We start from the raw sequence: 19049 nt of genomic DNA, 5'->3' as shown, positions 1-19049 counted from the left end.
GCTAAAGACATGAACACAGGTGAAGGTACATGGAAAACGACACGCTGCGCTGATTTATTATCGCGACAGAGAAACATTTCAATACGCTAGAGCGAGTCATCAAAGTCATAAAAAACACCAAACACATAAAAAGAGGCAGGGGTTGGTGATCAGGGTGCATATTCGCACCGTAAATGTATCTGGCCATAGGTCAGCAGGTAAATATGCAATTTCCTTACTGATATAGCAAAACAGATGGCGCACCGACACATTTCTCTTTCAGTATTGATAGTCTAAGGGCTTCGGTTATTTCCCGCGTCATTTGGTTGATGTTTTTTCGCCAACACTTCACTATTTTTTTTTTTTTCCAATTCAGGCCCCCAACCGCACCTAATGTGCACTCAGATGGCCACTGACTGCTTTTGTCAAGTTGTAATGCCACTATATAGGTTTACACCACACATTTACACCACTTAGTACGAGCCACAGGGTTTTTCTTTGAGTTTAATCTTATATCTTCTTACCATTAGAAACATTCTATCTCACTTATTATAAATGTAAACACCTATAGCATATAATCTCTACATAACCGCTCGCTTCACAACAGTTGCATTATTCAATGCTTCACTTTACGTAGACGTACGTCAAGGGGGTGCCAAATCTAAAATTTTAAAAACAAAGTCTTTCCTAGGGAGTTACCACCACCTTTCCGTATCGGGTATGTTTCTAGCCTTTTTCATGGGTCCATCCCGGAGGTATATAGTGCAGCTTCACAAAGTGGGCCAATACGTGCTGCTGGGTATGCAATAGGTGACCCGTAAAAGAGCGAGGGATTCAGGGATGCGCCGTCAGCTCGCTGTTTTCGGTTCGAGGGAGCGCAGCCGCCGCCACCGCTTCACCGTTGAAGCCTATTGAGGCGCTTGCAGTCCGGCTTTGTCACACTCGAAGATTACCCGGTTGCAGGCGCCTAGCAAAACCATGGTCGGCTGTTCAGCCGTTGGCTGAACATCCAACTCATGTAACTACTGCCTTGCAACGTCCCTTGCTGAGTCAGCTGTGCACAAGCATCAGAGGCATATGGCTGCCACTTCCAAAATTGAACCATCAGTGAACAAAAAGAAAATGAACGTGCAGTGGCACGTATCAGGCGGCGATGAGCTGTGTAAGGGCCGACATGGAATGATTCCCCAAGATATTTCTTTCTCTAACATTGACTCAAGCAACAATAACTACTTCAGTACTCGCATGCACATATAGTCTGCATTATGCATTATATTATGCACCATGCATTATAAAACATGGTCTTACGGCGCAAATTTAAGCGACACACAGCGAGATACACACATAATACTCGTAACCAACTAGCCCACCTTAGTTCCTTGAACACAGATAGAGATAATGCGCAGCCGTAATATGTCGGTGATACGGCCATCTCCACATCTTTTTGACAAATACCGAAAACTTGTAACTATACGTACCACTTCAAGTGAACCTCGAGTTTCGACCAAGAAATGCCGTTGACAGCACGCAGTTTTCAAACATTTTCGGCATTTCATTTTCCAATTACGCTAGCTGCGCCGTTACTGACGATATCGTTTGCAGCGACGATCACAGGGCAGTATTTACCAGGCTACTATAGCCATCCCATCAGCACCCGCTTTTCTACGTAATGCTTCTATACGCTTGATAGATTATCGGATAAAGATAGCTTTTTCATCTGTCTGAATGACCCGCAGGCAGAGCAGTCAGTGACGGTGCGTCCAAGCAGCGGCAAATGTCGTAGAGCTAAACCTCGGAGAAACAAAAAGGCTGCCGAAACGAAAACCAGAGTTCGTTTGTGAATAGAAGCGTATCCTTGCCTTTCTTGGCTCGTCATCGTCGCACCCAGAGTGAACTGAAACCTAGAAATCAGCTGCATGAATGGTACGACATTGCTGGTCGACAAAGCGGACGGAAAGCTTCGCACGACTGACAGTTGAAACCATGTGCGCCGGGCAGAAATAGAAATACGCCGCCGGGCATGCCGCCGATGCCGCCGCATCGTCCGTCGAACCGGAAGCTGCTATAGCATACGGCGCGCCCCACAATTCCCTGCGATTGCTCGTTTTACAGGTCACCTATTGCCCCAAGGACCACCGGTCACCGTAATGTCCCATATATATATTCGAACAGAGGACTCCTATGCCTCAACCTCAGTAACACGATGCTCTAATCATTAGGCCACGGGTGCGTGCCTCAGTATGCGGAATAGCACAATTTATTTCCCATGTGCAAGCCAGCGCGTTTTATTTTGCAATATCAATTATTTGAACACTCCACGCGATTTATCGCCGGCGTCAATAATTACACATAAAAAATACCGATTTGTTTAGTTTTAATACGTTTTCTGAAGAACATTACGGGCACATTACCTGTACGATTTCCCTTTGCCCCAGAAGTTTGGACGCCTGCAAGGTGGTGAATGATGTCTATAGGCGTGTTCGTGACTTCGTGTTCCAATCGCAGAGACCGGTGCAGAGAAGCCGCAGTATTCTAAGACCTCTGCATGGACAGGCAGTTTCGCTTGCTGGAACCAACTGCAACCCAGCCTATGCAGGCCATGCAGACCCTACCGGCTTGTGCCATAGTTTTCCCACACGTGTACACTACATAGCCATGCTATATGGTGGCTAGAATAGTACCTGTCGGTACGGGGTGTCTGCAGCGAAGCATCGCGCGTTCCCTCGCATCGCGCAAACATGATCCCGAGTGTTGTCAGGGAGCCGGCCAAGGAGCTTCCGTGAAACCCTACTCACATAGGCGCCAAGACCGGCCACGCCGCTGGTTCAGATGACAAGAACAATGGACTTACTGCGTGGGCGGCGCGCGCATCAACTCACTGACGCCGGAAGCGACCAGCAGACGTGGCGCCGCGGGGAACAGGATGCCGAAGCTAAGCGACAACGCCGACAAAACCCTAACATTCAAAAGCGTGAAGCGGAAGCACACCTCGTGCCCGCCGTGAGCATGCCAAAGTACGTGAACGCGAGGTCGCCACAAGGCGACAACGCCGAGACGAACCTGTAGTTCTAATCCATGCTGCTCGCGGTCATCGAGTTCACTCTGTTGATGATGATGTCCCTCTGCACAAGTGGCACTTATCTACCGCGGGGCGGTGTGGTGAAAACGGATGGAAAAAAAGTTTCGAAAAAAGAAATACTAGGGGAAGATGTATTCTGCTCGGTGTTTATATATAGTGGAACAGTAATCATGCTAAAGTGAATCGAAAAATAGGTAATTAATTATTACGATTGACTATTTTGGGAAGGCAGCCGATTGGTGTCAAGAATAAAGTGTTTCATCACTGTGTAAACATTCTGGTGGCTGCCACCCTATAACGTAGAACCTCCAAACGAAAGCAAAGACGGGGACGTTCGTGCTGAATCCTAGCTCGAGCACCCTTCTTCGTACTGAGGAAAATTGTCGGCATACAAGGAGAAAGTGGTCAATTGTTTCCGGTTACCAGCACTGTATACAGAAAGGAGGTGCAGCTGTGTCTACACACACCACACCACGCGTGTTTACTTAGTCAGCTTGTGTTTACGGCAATTCATTCTGCCACTATACAGCCACGAGCCTTACACTTCGTGTAATAATTCAACGTGTTGGTATCGAATTCGTCGCTTCGCCTTTATGGCGAAACTGTGATTTCTTAAATAAATAAGTCAATAAAGTTGTCTAGTGGCCGCATTCGCGCGGAGAACGTCTAGCGCCGATGCCCGAAACGGCAACCATTTCAATCAGGACGCTTTTCCCCCACAACGGCGTGCCTCATAAAGACATCGTCGTTTTGGCCATGTATAACCCAGTAAATTGTTCAAAATTAATTAACACGTCATCGTACGTTAAAATGTGGGCCGATCACGAAAATGCTGCAATCTGAAAATGTAAGCTGATTCCGAAGTTAGCCTTGTCAAAAATTGTAGGGCCGTTCCCGTAGATGTATAAGTGCAGTCAAACATTTTTAGAGTCCGACGCTCCTGCTGCTACTCCCCTCACGCGCGGGAGAAATTAGGAGGGAGATGGGAGGGAAGGGATATCTTTCGGAATTCTTCATTATTTTCTACTTTTCTTTCTCGTTCAATTTTTTTTTTTTTTTTTTTTTTTGGGGGGGGGGGGGGGGGGGGGAGGGTGTATAAACCCCCGGGCATGGTCACCTGCTCTGCGGTGCCATGATTGCTGTGTTCCGAGCCGCTGTTGGGCTGTATGCTTGGGTTGAAAGCAACCTTGAGGGGAAAGGCAGAATTTTTCGAGCAAACTTGAAAAGGAGGTTGAGGGTGCGTTTTCTGAATTCTGCTGTTCCTCAGTGGCGTAGCCAGATGAGGGGGGGTACACTGGACAAGCCCCCCCCCCCCCTGTGGAAATTTCTATGTTAACATGCAGCCTGCCTCCCCCCTCCCAATCTGTCACTGTCACCTTCCCGTTTCCCCCCCCCCCCCCCCCCCCCAAAAAAAAAAAAAAAAAATTGGGGCTACGCCACTGCTCCTCCTGCACTCCTCCTGATTAATATTGGACGAAGTATCCTGTTACGGTTTAAAAAACGTGTTTATTAATCCTATGGTTGTCCTTCATCCTGCTAACGACCACTCCCGGCATCCTTTGCAGCAGCGGTGGCGTAGCGGAACTGGTGGTGTGGTGGCATATCATATTGACCTTCTGCGATAGCGTGCGGCGTGAACGGCTCTTTGCAGGCTGCTTCGATCGATCTTGAGCGCTGACTTCGGCTTGAACATCATGGTGACGCCTGGTTGCCGGGACAGCAAATAGTGGCGTTATCTATCCACCTGCAATGACAGCAAAGTAGTACAGATCAATCAGTTGGGTTCGCCGTATACGCATAGCGCTTTCTTTCATGTCCGGGATACTTATTCAACAGCTCAAATAAAACGGCAACGCAGTTATGCATGCGTTGGAAATCTTCCTAGGCATTTGTTTCTGACAGGCGTCAATAGACGGCACGATATGTTCTGCAGTTTCTCAGATGAAAAGCTCGCAATATACAACTAACGTGCTGTTTTCGAGGGGGTGTGCGTGCAAGAATGTAAATAAATAAATAAAATATTACAACCCTAATTAAACTCGTCCTCATTTTTATCTCCCTAACCCGGCATGTTAAAAATCAGGATCGCGGCGGTAGATTGTACTAGAATATATTCTATATAGTAAACTAACGTTGATCAGGATCGTATATGTATAGGGGCGGAGGTGGGGCATATTGGTCACTATCCCGCTAAGGTCCCTGGGGACCTCATTTACCGCCATTGATCAAGTGTGAGTCGAGGGACGGTAATATATAGACATTGCGTGAAATGCATGTGGGGTGAAGGGGCATCCTCTGTCGCCTCTACGGAGGATAGGATAGGAATAAACTTTATTTGTCCAACGGTTATGGCTGTTGGTGCGCGGGGCTAGGCTGCCAGGGGTCCATCGCCGGAAAAAGATCTTCCGAGATCCTTGGAAATGGCCCTGGCCCGCTGGACGTGCCGGCACACTCCATGGTCCTCGGGTGCCTCGATGGAGGGCGGCTTGCCATCTCTCAGCGAGGCATCCCGCTTCAGAGAGTCCTGCTGTTGTTTTCCCCCTTCCTCTTGGTGCTTCTTCCTCATGGCGTTGGCATTCCCAAAACATGTGGGCCATATCAGCCCGTTCGTGCTCGCACCACGGGCAGCCGGGCGACGGATGCGGCGCGGGCCACAGGCGTTGCAGGTGGTAGGGGTTGGTGAAAGTGCCCGTCTGCAACCCCCTCAGGTCGACTGCCTGGGACCTGTCCAGCCGCCCGTGTGGTTGTGGATATTTCTTACGTTCTTTCCTGAAGTGACCAAGAACCTCTCGGTACGAGACGTTCCTCTATGGAGGAACGTATACAATGTCGTATACGCATCTAGAACGCGCTTGAATAAGCCAAATTGCAAAAAGTTTCGCGGATGTTAAGATAACTGAAAATTCTGCGTTGCCCGTGTGTTATTTGCATGGAAAACGATTATTCATTTCTGCAAGACCTATTTTTTTCTTTCTTTGCGGGTAAACTATATCTGTGATCCCGTCCAGGAAACAACAAAACCACGCACGTTTTAACGACTCGCGCGTATCTAATCAGCTAATGAAATTCTGGAATTTCACGTGCCAAAACCACGATATGATTATGAGGCACGTCGTGCAGTGGGGGCGGGGGGACTCCGGATAATTATATATCGACCACTTGCAGTTCTTTAACGTGCACCCAGTGCACGATACACGAACTTTTTTTTTTTTTTTTTTTTTGCATTTCGCGCACATCGAAATGCGGCCGCCGCTGCCGGGATATAATCCCGTGCCCTCGGGCTTAGCAGCTCAATGCCAAAACCACTAGGCCACCGCGGTGGGTGTATATATCTAATGAGTCAGTACAAGCGCTACAGCATTTATCACCATCGCATCGCTGCCGCCAGGCTAATACGAAGCTCGTTGCTATAGACAAAGGCGTCCTCCAACGCACTATACGATTGCACACTCCTGTGCTATCGCCAAAGATGCTCCACCAATTTCGTAATTGTGTCTATTTCTCTGCCGGTCCAAATTGCTCTTAAATGTATACCATCCATTACCCTAATGGACCGCTGGTTAATATCCGTTCCACGAAGCACTTGCTTGCTCCACGGTAGACATTTTAGTTGAATTACCTATCAGGAACGAAATAAACTAATGGAGAAAAAAAAAGTGAGAGAAAGAACAGTAAGCGTTAGCAACATTGTTTCACTGATGCGCCTTTATTAAAGGATAATAGGGTTCTCGCTTTTGAAACATATTGCTCGAAGACTTGCTCATGCGAGTGGTTGTTGCAGCAACACGGAGACCCACAGTCTCCTTGCTGCCATCTATAAAAAAAAATGAGGACGAAATTTTAGAAGTACCGCAGGCCTCGCTGGGTATACGTGTCACGCCAAGTTCGTTATCAGAGACACGTGATGAATTGAAGAAGCCAGGGCCGGTCTCGGGAGGCCAGAGCTTTCTTCTGGGCCCCAGTCAGCGGGCGACATGCACAAAAATAAATGAAATGCAATTAGTACGCACTCCACACTATGGTGTTGGATGTCTGGTGGCGAGCTATATACACATCGCCCTCGATCGCGTTAAGCTTGACAAGGAAGACCATCGGAAGCTTCTTCTTCTTCTTTTTTTTTTTTACGAGCTCACGGATTAAAATGTAGAGAGCTTTAGATTACAAGGGACGCAAGCGGCTTGCGCACGCAAGAACTAGGGGGCCATATTAAGCTAATTAGTGAATTTTTGTTAATTAGGTTTATTTGTTGTGTTTCGATTTCTTGCGCATCTCTCTCAATAATCCAGCTCAAGGACTTTAATTAGGTTATCTGCAACAGGCGAACACGTCTTTCAAACTCAACGGCTAGAATTCGTAAATTACAATGTGTGTCGTAAAGTAATTAATTAGGAAGTGAATTAGTAAATTTTCGTTAATTAGTTGAATATGTGTATCGATTTCTCGTGCTAGTGATATCCGCCTCCTCGAATAAATCCAGCTCGAGGACAAGAATTATGCCAACCGCCACAGGCGATCTTTAAGACTTCCATAGAACTTAAAAATGATCACCCCGTATATACGCATGATTACTTTGTAAGAATAAAACGAAGCTCCCAGGAACAAGAGCGTTGCTGAGTCTGGTTTCGCCCTGTAGCATCGAGTCCGTTGAGCTTTAAGCTACGGAAAGCACTGAAATCTCAGTCTGCCTCCTTTTACTGAACATTCGGGCAATGCGTATTCGCAACCGGAGGTCCAGGTGCCAACCTTTGTCACGGTTCACACAGTGGCGTAATCGTTTCGGCTGAAAGAGCCTGTATAAATTGCTTCCACTGACGACACAGGGGCCGCCACATCACTGGGCGACTGTCACGGTTCTGAGCCCCCTCCTAAATCTCTTCTCTCGGCAGGCAAGTTGCACTGCCATGTAGGTGCGCTTAGCGGAAAAGCCCACCTTTTCACCAACATTGAATTGTCGTGGTGAGATACGGCTGCGCCGTCATTACTATGCTGCCCCATCATTACAGACGGCTCCTAATTTACACTCTTTCTGCAACCTTCAAAAACGCCATGCCCTCCCGATTGCCGTGGCCGTGGGTCGATCGTCCGGCCGGTTTCAAGCAGTGCTCCGGAGGGACGGACCGTTCCAGTGTGCGTTATACTGTTCCGGTCCAGACGGCAAGAGATGCAATTGAAAGTCTGTGTACCCCTACTTAGAACACGAGGACAGCGCATAAATATATTGGGAATCATTTCGCGCACGAACACAACATTGTCCAAAAAGAAGCTGCACTATCAGAAGCAGAGCGCAGTCTCTCTCTCTCTTCCTAGTAATCAGATACTCGGCCGCGTTTCGAATAAAACGACTGTCGGTGATTTTACTGTCCTTCGCTTAAACATGAAACTGCGAATAAACTGAACATATTTTTCCTGTCCCTTAGAGTTCCGTTTAAGCGAAGACGCTATATGTGTGATGCCTCGTATAAACGAGGGCGTGCTCCGAAAGAGCTGGAACGAAAACTGCATGCGCTGAAGCCGCGGCCAGTCGCACCAAACTCACCCGACAGGCGAGCACGGAATGGGGAGACACGGCGGAAAGAGAGATCACATGCAGTGAGCTGAAGTGCTATACAAGCAGCAACGCAGTACATATGCGTATATGCTGCTGCGTTTGCGAGCGCTGCCGTGGCTTGACAAAGCGCCTGACAAAGCGACCACCATGGGCAAACGTCCGACTCAACGTTTATATATAGATAAATACGTCCGACGTTGAGTTCGTTGACAGCGGTCTACACGTAATCGCCACCGGGCCTTCCTTCTATTCGTTTGTACATGAACTCTATACTTGAACGGGTTGAGTCAGAAGTCGAGATGACTCAGCCTTGACTCATGTCCACTAACCGACTGCGTTTACATGCGTCTTGCCAAGCGTGTTGGGCGACTCAATTAACCCATCCCCTCGTTGGCCGGGTTTATACAGAACTCACCATGGACGCTCACTACACTCCACGCGCTAGCGTTTTGCATCGAAACCGTCGAGCGCATTTCGGCACGACAAGCCGATTCGACCGGACTTTGTTATGGGAAACAGAATGAAAGTAAAGGAAGTTGACCGGGATCGCGCCCGGGCAACACGCGTTGAGAGATGCAAGAACGACGTAATAACATGAATGCCGTAGGAACCGTCGGCGTCAAATACGATCGAGCAGCGTTTTCTCTGACCCTGCCGCGGTCTGTGTCTCGGTATAGCCGGCTGTATACGATGTATAGACTACATTCGCACTTATCTGCAGTCAACAACAAGTTGTTCGTAAACTTTTGACACCGATCTGAACGTTCTTGTGTCTCTTACCGTCCCAGTTTCTCGCGCTGTTGTTAATGACAATGAAATTTATGTCAGGTTGCAGAACCCTGGGCGCAGAAGCAAATGCGTTTTTTTTTTTTTTTTTTACTATAGCCATTATGCAACTCTATACTGGCGTATATTCCGATTTCGGAGACTGCGAATTCGCGAGCTATAACCGAGAATGACAGAACTGTCGAAATCGCCATCAACATGGCGCCACTATTGTGGCATGCAAGGCGCTCCGCCGATAATTAGGTGTCCTGAATGTGCATATTCAGGAGATTTATCAGGTATAAATTAAGTAAGCTTACGTTGGCTTAGCCGCCGACGGCCGCGGCTTTGGTGCTTCTAGCAGTCGCCTGTCGTCGCCGCTTAATTAATTGGCTCGACGGTATACTTCCACGTCGATCACACTTCATGCCGTACCGATCACGATTAAAAATAATGCGGTAGGAATGGGTGAATATTTATAATTTATTCGTTGAATGCCGGTACATATAGCGTCCTCCATGTGCCAAGTGGAGCGCATTACTTTAATTTATTCGAGTGACCTTGGTCGAAGTGCTCTATATAGTGTATGTACACGCCGTCTTCGGCCCGACAAGCCGACTCGACGGGTCTTTATCGGGTTCGTGTCAACACCGGCCGCTACTGACTCCATTCTTATTTTTCCCTTCCCCAAGCATATATATTGACTTTCTTAACAAAACGTCGTTTTATGCATTGAAGCGCAAAAGTAACTGGAACGCCAATCCCGCAAAGTCCACAAAGTCCGGGAATTAATATCTCGAAACTGGTGTCATCCTGAGAATCCGTTCCAAGTGGATCCGCCTTGCGAACTCCACGGCTAGAATTTGTAAATTGCAATATGGGCCGTAAGGTAATTCGTTAAAAACTTAAATAGTGAATTTTCGTTAGTCCATTATGCATGTCAATCTTTTGTGCAAGTATAATGTCCGCCTCTTCGAGTAGACCAGCTCATGAACTATAGAACTGTGCTATCTGCCACAGGAAACCTTTAAAAATCTTTGAAAGTGTTCGCTGAAACACCCTGTATAGGCACGCACGCAGTGGGCCGGTGGCAGAGCGGATATCATTTGAAGAGGCGAGGCATGAAAGGCGCGGCGGAGACATCCTGCGCTGATCGGGGAATGGATGAGCCCGCATATTCGAGCGCTGAATGCGCGTACGTGAATCGTGGACCCATATAGACAATAGAATGGCAAAGTCGAGCGAGGACCGAACGGCCGGGCGAGAGAGAATTGGGAAGAACTTAGCGGTATATATATCCTTTGACTGCAGCCACCTGCAGGATGGAGACGTTTCCTTCAAATATATATATATATATATATATATATATATATATATATATATATGCTGGGCAATTAGAGCGGGCGCATTCGTTCATGATGGATCGGATATGCGCATACGATTTATAATACGTGCACGGCCGCTTGCATGTCTTCGTGGTGTGTTTGTGATCGGTTCCGGCGCCTTAATTATGTTTCGGTGCGAGAGACGACCATCTTTTTTTTTTTTTTTTTGAAGGAGTCCAAATATGGGTGACCGAGCTATATTATACATGTATACACAGAGCCTGCACATATCCTTGTATAGCAGAATTTACAGAGTATACCGTCGCGTCGTTATCGTGAAGCGGTAAAATCGTATATCCTGTAGGTTATTCGGCCACGCGGTTACATAAAGCTCCAATATCTCGGAACGTGCGATAGTACAAAGAGGCACCATCGCAGGGTTTTTATCTTCTGCCCCGGGTTAAAACGCGCAACCTGCAGCTCGGGCTTTGTATATTGCAGCCACGCGAACTCTCAAGCGCCGCATATCACAAAGAAACGCATGGCCAAAAGAGTATAGAACTCAGTACAAACATATAAACATTAAAGGGAAACTTATCTCCACCTAGCGGATTTCCGCTGAACTATAACATCAATCATATAAACATAACGAAGAAGGATCCCCACAAGAATTAACGCGGCCGTGACACGACAGGCCTCTTGATGTCGCGTATAACGTGCCGTTTCTCGTGTTTGCATCGCGTCCTCCCGTTTTGACCAAGTCGATAATCATTGATTCCAACTATACAACTCTCTCAGAAGCATGCAGGGGCGCCGAATTCGCAAAAGCGTTCTCATACGCCAAAACTGTTCGCAGAAGCAGGTGCACATGCCAATCGTGGTGTTGGACATGTCATTAGTGAAGGCGGATGGCCAATGGCAATTGACAGCACTTACGAAACAAAAGCTTTGAGAATTCGGCCACAGATGTTTTTGGTCTTGCACCAGACTTCCGCGTATACGCATCACTACTGTGCGTTTCCGTATTTGGAGAACCATCCGCGTGTTCTCCCGACATATATATATATATATATATATATATATATATATATATATATATATATATATATATATATATATATATATATATATATAACAAGGCACACGCGTCGGAACCCCGGGGGCGTTTCCGGATACAGTATAACGGTCAGCTTTTTCAGGCGTTGTTGCGTCCCTTTTTCAGGCGTTGTTTCTAGTCTTGTTTCAACTGAAAAAAATATCGGGGTCGCCTCTCTGTCGTTTCCTCCCCCGCTTGTATACTGCTACAGGCACACACAGACACATCAGGGCCTGCCCTCGGCGCCAGTATGAAGCGTAGTGCGTGGCCTTAGCGGTGGCTCGACAGATTTGGTCGCACCGCTGCAGCGTCCAGCGGCATCAAGAAACAAGCACGAGAGAGAGAGAGAGAGACCCCCGAAGCGAGCTGCGAAGACACCGAGGAACCGGTTCTTGGCCGGGGCGCCCATGTGCGACGCGACGCTGCAACGGGACCGACGGCGAAGCTGTTGCTGCTGCTGCTTCAACCGGGGCGGCGTCGGCTGGCTGGCTGGCTCTGGGCGCCAAATGGGCCAACGGTAGTAGGCGGGTGGGGGGGACGTGCACCGGCTATAGCGTCTTCTTCTTCGCACGACATCGCTGATTTATTTGCGCTACTTATTTATTTTTTTAGCGACCTCGACGCAAACGCGCGTGTTACGTACACCACGCGGAGCACAGTTCGTATTTATGTAATTTTTTGTTGTGAAACTGTTTCTTGTTTGCGTGTCGCTGGTTTCAGAAAGCGACGAACCCGGAGCGTATGGCGGCTGCGCTGCTGAGATCGAGGTCGCGGGATCGAATCCCGGACACGGCGGCCGCATTAATTCCGATGGGGGCGTTATGCAAAAAATAAATAAATAAATAAATAAATAAATAAATAAATAAATAAATAAATAAATAAATAAATAAATAAATAAATAAATAAACGCTCGTGTGAGCACGTTAACGGACCTCAGCTGGACAGATTAATACGGAGTGCTACATAATACGGCGTGCCCCGCAAATCAGATCGTGGTCTTCGCACGTAAAACTTCGACGTTTAATTTTTTTTTTTTTTTTTAAGCAACAAGAGCATTACTACGGCATACCCGAACTGAACTGGTCTCCCCGACTGTTTGTAGTAGATTCGATGTGCACGTTCACGTGTGTAATGTCTTTGTCCCCCCTTCCACCAGCGCAGGGTAGCAAACCGGACGTGCGTCTGATTGGCTGACCTCGATCCCTATTGACCCTTTTCGCGGAGCAGTTTGTTTTAGAGAAACGAGATGGCGCTCACGGCGGCGCGCCATACCTCTCCTCAGCGACCGCGCACGAATACGAAACCATTACCGCTTCTACATTGCTTCTGTCCGATCAGCTGTCGGAAATGCAACTGAGTTTTCGCTAACACACTGTGCTCCAATCATGCTAGATTGAATAATGTGGATTGAAGAGGTGTGCAGTAGTTGGCTGCAAAAATAGTGACTGGCATGTTAAGGAACAGAATGAATCTGTGTGGCGAAGTTCTCGGACCGCTGCTGCAACTGTCCGAACGTGTTACCGGCACTTCGTGATGTACGGCTTTCATCGAGGATGCAGAAATTTGCTCATCCTCCAGCCTTGTATCGCTAACCTTCAAAGAAAGGGCTTCATCCCCAGAACGTCGGCAAGAATGAGTACCACTCGTTAAACAATGACAAAGGGAGTAGCGCCGCTTCCTGTCATAGTAAGTTTCGCGCACGTTATCTATACACATCTGTCAAAATGGCAGGAAAACTTACGCCCACTCTATCGCCGACGTATTAATTGAATAAGTGAATGGACTCACACTTGAATATATGGGCACTGTATACACACAATAAATGGCGGACTACACCTATGGCGCACCAATGGTCGAAGCTGAATGTTTCGTGATGGTCCACAAGAGTAAGCAAGTTACTAGCTGTAATATATATTTGCTACAAGGTATTACAATGTACAAAACAGCTACGTTTCAAGCCTTGTGCGCAGCAAGAACAAATCTATCGTATTCGGAACTGAGCACACCCGCGAGTGACTAGGCAGAAAATAATCAGATAGTGGCCGCACCGAGGAACTTCACTGAGTCAGAAACTGACAAGCCACTGCTTCAAAATATTTGCCGAATAAAGAACAAAGAGTAAAACACACTGATCTTCACTGAATTCATAATCGGACAGCTTGGAATACATATTTAGCACCGATTTTAGAACAAGCACCGTATACGCTGCTTATGACATTTGGACATAGCTTAATCAGCTCCGAAAGCGCTTTTGCGTGTTCTCTGAAGCTGTGATCAAAGCTTCGTGTCGTCCATCTAGTCACCGTCTATGATATCTCCGAAAACAGAGGTTTTCTAAGCCGCGCCGGCGCCATACACTTCCATTGTAAACAAGGAGGCAACGGAGGCAGTTGAGGCAAGCAATGGACGCGTCACCACGTGATCAAATATGGCAGCGCCCACGGGATCGCCGCGAGAAGGGTCAATACTGCAGCGGATGTCCTGTGGCTGCACCTCCCTGTGTCTGCAGCGGATGCCCGTCGTCTGCTTTGGACGTGCGCGCAAGGACTATTCCCGTGAAAATAAGGCACACTGTACATCTGACTTATGACGGGGGTCGGGGGGCTAACGGACGGGGGCCCCATACGTTCATATAATCACATGGGACACGCCCCCTGTGGTAAATGGATACATACGGGCTTTTATGTGGGACATTATTCGATATGAGTTTTTTCGATAGGGCTTTACTGAAATACGAATAAATACGAATAATAAAATACGAACGAATACTTTGAAATCGATGAGGTCGCACTCACGTACAGGCGCTGACGTTCTGGCGCCAAAAAAAAAAAAAAAGTAGAAAACTTTCGCCTTTCGTTCTCCTCTCTAATAACCAACCTCTTACGGTGAAATCGAGGAAAATAGAGATGTGCTAGAATACTTCATCAGTCTAAATGTATTTATTGTTTCTTTTGAGCGTCACTTTGAGGCAAATGACTACAGACATCGATATAATTAAATTATATCATACGATAGCGACAGCGATATATTATACGATACAGAGCGACAACATCCGCATGGGAAAAGCAAGTCAGGGCTATAGAAACATCGTAACATTGCATGCATCAAGCCCGATAAAAGCACAGTTATTGAGCGTATATTTACGAGGGTGGTTGCTTGGGCTTTTTGTGACCGCCTTTCGTCTTTCTGCGCATGCCCCCTCCTGTATATATACACATGATGTGGCAACGGCAGTAAAATATTGTTGGAAGTCAGCGCAGTGTTTGTCGTCTCTATCAGTATTTGTCCTTTCACGCTGTACGTCGTTTTTTACCGTATATTTACGATCGAATGGGTTTGATGTATCAAAGCGTCACAGGGACTATATTATACAACGCAGTGAGCGATTACGGATTACATTTCATTCATGTAACGTGCATGTACACGTAACACGGACGAGTGGCGTATGCCCCGGTTTCGAATCTTTCATAAACGCCAGTCCTTGAAACATAATATTTCCTTCACAGTATACATAAGTAAATGTAGATACTTCCACAAACTGACAGTAAATCAATCACATTCTGCAATTCTACATTTAATTTTGTGTAGAATATGTATTCTTCGGTGAAATGCTATGTTCCACGTAACGGGTTAGATTTTTCTTTTTTCTGATTTCCTATATGCCGTTATTTCATTCGTGTAGCACATCGCTTAGCGTATGGCTGTTGATTATATGCAGAATTATTGTTTAATTGCAACATCTCGCGCATTGCTGCTCATGCATTTTTGTGTCACCGTGTGAGCGTTCTTTTTGCAGTGCAACTTGTGCGTAATATCTGGGATAATATTGCGCGGTTAATGTATTTATTTGCAGCATGACGTTTACGTTGCTGCTGTGATTTATCTAGCTGTCACACGGTAGCCTTGTATCGTTCGTCGGAGCGCCGTCAAGCTGTTTGTAGCCCAGCACAAACTGGACACACTCTATTAGCGGCGAGAACTTGGAGTGGCGCCCTCTACGAGTGACGTCACGGACAGGACGGCGCTCGCTCGGCTGCTGCGCGCGCTCGTTCCCTTCGTGCATGCTTGGAGCACGGCCACTGGATAAAAAACACCTTTTTTTATCCAGTGGCCGTGCTTGGAGTATTGGTGGCTCGAGCCGTACTTATTAAAGGATATGTCGGCTTCTTTTTACTGTCATGCCTGAACGGCAGTTTCTTCTTCAAAACCGCGAGTCGTGAAAATTTGCGGCGTGGATATCGCCAGGTATGTAGCATTGAAGGGGTCTACCGGTTTTGCAATGCGTATATGCACAGTGTCTGTCCATAAACTTTGCGTAAAAATGATGTCTGCAAATTCAACACACGAAGTTGTGTATGATGCTCCGCAAAACACTTAACATTCCCTTAGTGCTTAGCTATGAGAGACATTGCATTTCACAAGGAAGAAAAAGCTTGGTATTGGTATTTGATGTCAATATTATAAACGCGTGTTGGAAGGAAGCTGCTCAGCGAATCTTTTATGACGATTCTTATTACTATGGTGAGTTGTTCTAGTCAAATATGGGTACTTTATTAATGCGTAAAAGGAAAACTTAGGCACGCATTTTGCATGAAAACGTTTGCTAATACTTTCACCGTTCTCTGAAACAGGCACCCAGGAAACGCATTGCTCATGGCTGTTTACACGACGGCGCGTCACGTATAGTATGTATATACTACACGCATACCATAACAGTAATCACCTGAAAGAACAGTTTCGTGGTCAAGATCGAGAGCCTATCAATTGCAAGCGAGAAAATGTTTCATAGTGACCCTCAGTTGCCTTTATCGACATCATGGCACAGCCCTTACGCAAATAAATCTACCGACTGTCGATATGGCGAGGATGTATTATTCGCGAAACCCATCAGTTCCCTACAACTTCGAATTGAAACCATGAAGCAGTTCTTTAAGCGCCAATTGCAATGCCTATGTTATACTCGACGATATACAGCGCAGCTTAGGCTGCACTGAAGAGCCTTCTGCCTCACCAGGTCTCGATCCTGCGTTTGTTTAACTGCACAAACTGTGATCTATTTGCTTTGTGAGTACATAAAAGAGAACCTCATAGAGAAGACACTACAAGCCTTAAATGAATTCACTTGATTTTTGACCTCCACAGGGGAATAATGATATCTTCAATAAGCCCCATACTACTAATGAATGAGGCTTCGGCTTCTTTCTAGCTGCAGCCATACGGTCCAAAAGGCATATTTCAATAAAAAATTTCGGCCGAGCAGCCTGTGTCAGTTCGCCAAACAGATTCGTGATGTCTATTTCTCAAGAAACAAGCGGCAGTAAATTGCACAAGTGAGTTGAACGTGTAGCACGGAACCGTGAATAAATATTGGTACATTCCTTTGCGTATTCTGCAAGTAGCTGTAAGCCTCAATTAGCTTCACTTCAAATTACCGCAAGTTAACATTAACCGATGAAGAACGGCCTAATTTTGAGAAGCAGTTAAAGAAACAAGTGATGCTGATGGAATCTAAACTGCAGTGTCAGGTCCTCGTGTTATTGTCGAGCGTTTAGAAATAAAAAATGAGATATTATACCATGCGCTACTCGTCATAAACAAACACGTTTTAATGGGTTAAAATCAAGGTAAATATAGCAGTCATATCTAGCAGACAGTGACATGCTCGTTGCACCACTGCAGGTATGGTATCCTAACTGGATTCCTATGTGATATGTTCTTGCGTTTATTGCTTTTATTAGTCACGTGCTATTTCTGCTTTTTCATTAGTCCCTCAATCGGCAATGTCTAGATCCGCGCATGAAAAACACGCAATGGGCTGGTCTGAGCTCCTTCGGCTGGCACTGCTGCGTTGTCCTTGAGAAATAAATTGTCGCCAAGGAAATAAGCTCTTTGAATAAGTTTGCGCGAATGAAGACGTCGTAAAATGTATTTGAGATGACCGTCATAAGTATACAAGCACAGGGAACGACAGCGAACAAACGAAAACACTGCAGCAGGCGCCCGGACAGTGCCCGAACGGCAGCAGACGACAGGCGCGAGTCCGTGCCCTGACGTCACGCGAGCGGCGCTCGCAGCGCCCCTGTAGGTCGTTCTCGGGGCTATATTATAAGGGCTGAAATTTGGGCGAGCTGGCGAGAACGCATACTTGACTTGAAACGAATAACAAAAAAAAAAAAGAAAGAAAGGAAGAAAAAGGACGACCAGACACACGCTCCTCCTCACCTTCACTTCCTTCCTCTTTGCCAAGGAGTCCAGCCAGAACTGAAGTTCTCATTTGATGCACAGCAGGGTACAGGAGGGAAGCAGGAAAGAGATATAAAAAAAGAAAGAAAGAGATATAGAAAAAGATATCGTCGACCTCGAAGCTCAGCAAAAAGAGGAGAGGAACGAGTCATAAAAAAAGAAAAAAAAAATGATGTATGGCGACGATCCCTATACGGCTGTTGAGGTCCGACTGTTTTCGGCGATTTGCTGCGTCGGCAGGGAGGGGGCGACATGGGTGTCGTAAGCGGTTGGTCTAGGGAGTTGCTAGGCGGTGGCTTCCCTCACAGACAGACCGGTTTGCTCATTCCAGTGGGTGAAAGCGTTTTAGTATTATTATTATTATTTTTTTAGGAGGGGGGTGGGGCCTTGAGGCGGGTCTGCTGTAGAATAGGATATGTCGACGACCTCCATACCTGCTTGTCACAATCGAAAACAATCTCAGCGGAGTCGGTGGTGACACTATAGCTGAACAAAGGAAACAAACAGACATCTCCCACACTCGTTTCTTAGGGCGGCTTTGGAACGGGCAATAAAGAAACACGCAAAGTGCACGGCCTATTCGCGCACCCACGCTGGTGTCGTCGAACTCGGCCCGCGCACGCGAAGGACACAACAAAGCGAAACACGTGTGGTGAGGTCATCAACAACAAAAGCAAATACATTGCAAAAAAAAAAAAAAAAGGGGGGGGGGGGTAGCGCGTGCTTAGACGTGCGTTCTTCGGAGGAAGCGACTTATAACAGTTATCGAATTGTGGGGTTGAACGTCCCGATGCTGCATCGTGGGTTTATTACGGGAGGTGCCGTATATCGTGGAGGTCTGCGTATTAATTTCGAACACCCGGTGGTTCTTTAACGTGCGTCCAACGCACTTTGAGCACGGCCTACGCGAACGTTCTTGCATTCTACCCGCGTGGGAACGCGGCCGCCGTCTCTGGGAGTCGAACCCAGGACTCTGAGCTCGGCATCATAGCTACTAAATCATCGCGGCGGGTG

The 19049-nt window shown here is 46.9% G+C and overlaps 1 protein-coding gene across 1 annotated transcript in view; it reads right to left on the bottom strand.

The window, feature by feature from the left end:
• Positions 1–4341: 4341 nt before the first annotated feature.
• The window catches only part of LOC119455891 (chromobox protein homolog 1), a 212059-nt gene continuing 197351 nt past the window's right edge, over positions 4342–19049 (bottom strand). Inside the window, exon 6 of the transcript XR_007467547.1 lies at positions 4342–4352. The gene's annotated coding sequence lies outside the window, so the exon portion shown is untranslated. The remainder of the gene's footprint in view (positions 4353–19049) is intronic.

This window comes from Dermacentor silvarum, chromosome 6 (genome assembly GCF_013339745.2).
Source record: "Dermacentor silvarum isolate Dsil-2018 chromosome 6, BIME_Dsil_1.4, whole genome shotgun sequence".
Classification (NCBI taxonomy): Eukaryota; Metazoa; Arthropoda; class Arachnida; order Ixodida; family Ixodidae; genus Dermacentor; species Dermacentor silvarum.
Note: the sequence above shows the minus strand (reverse complement) of the source record. Positions and strands in the feature narration are given on the sequence as shown.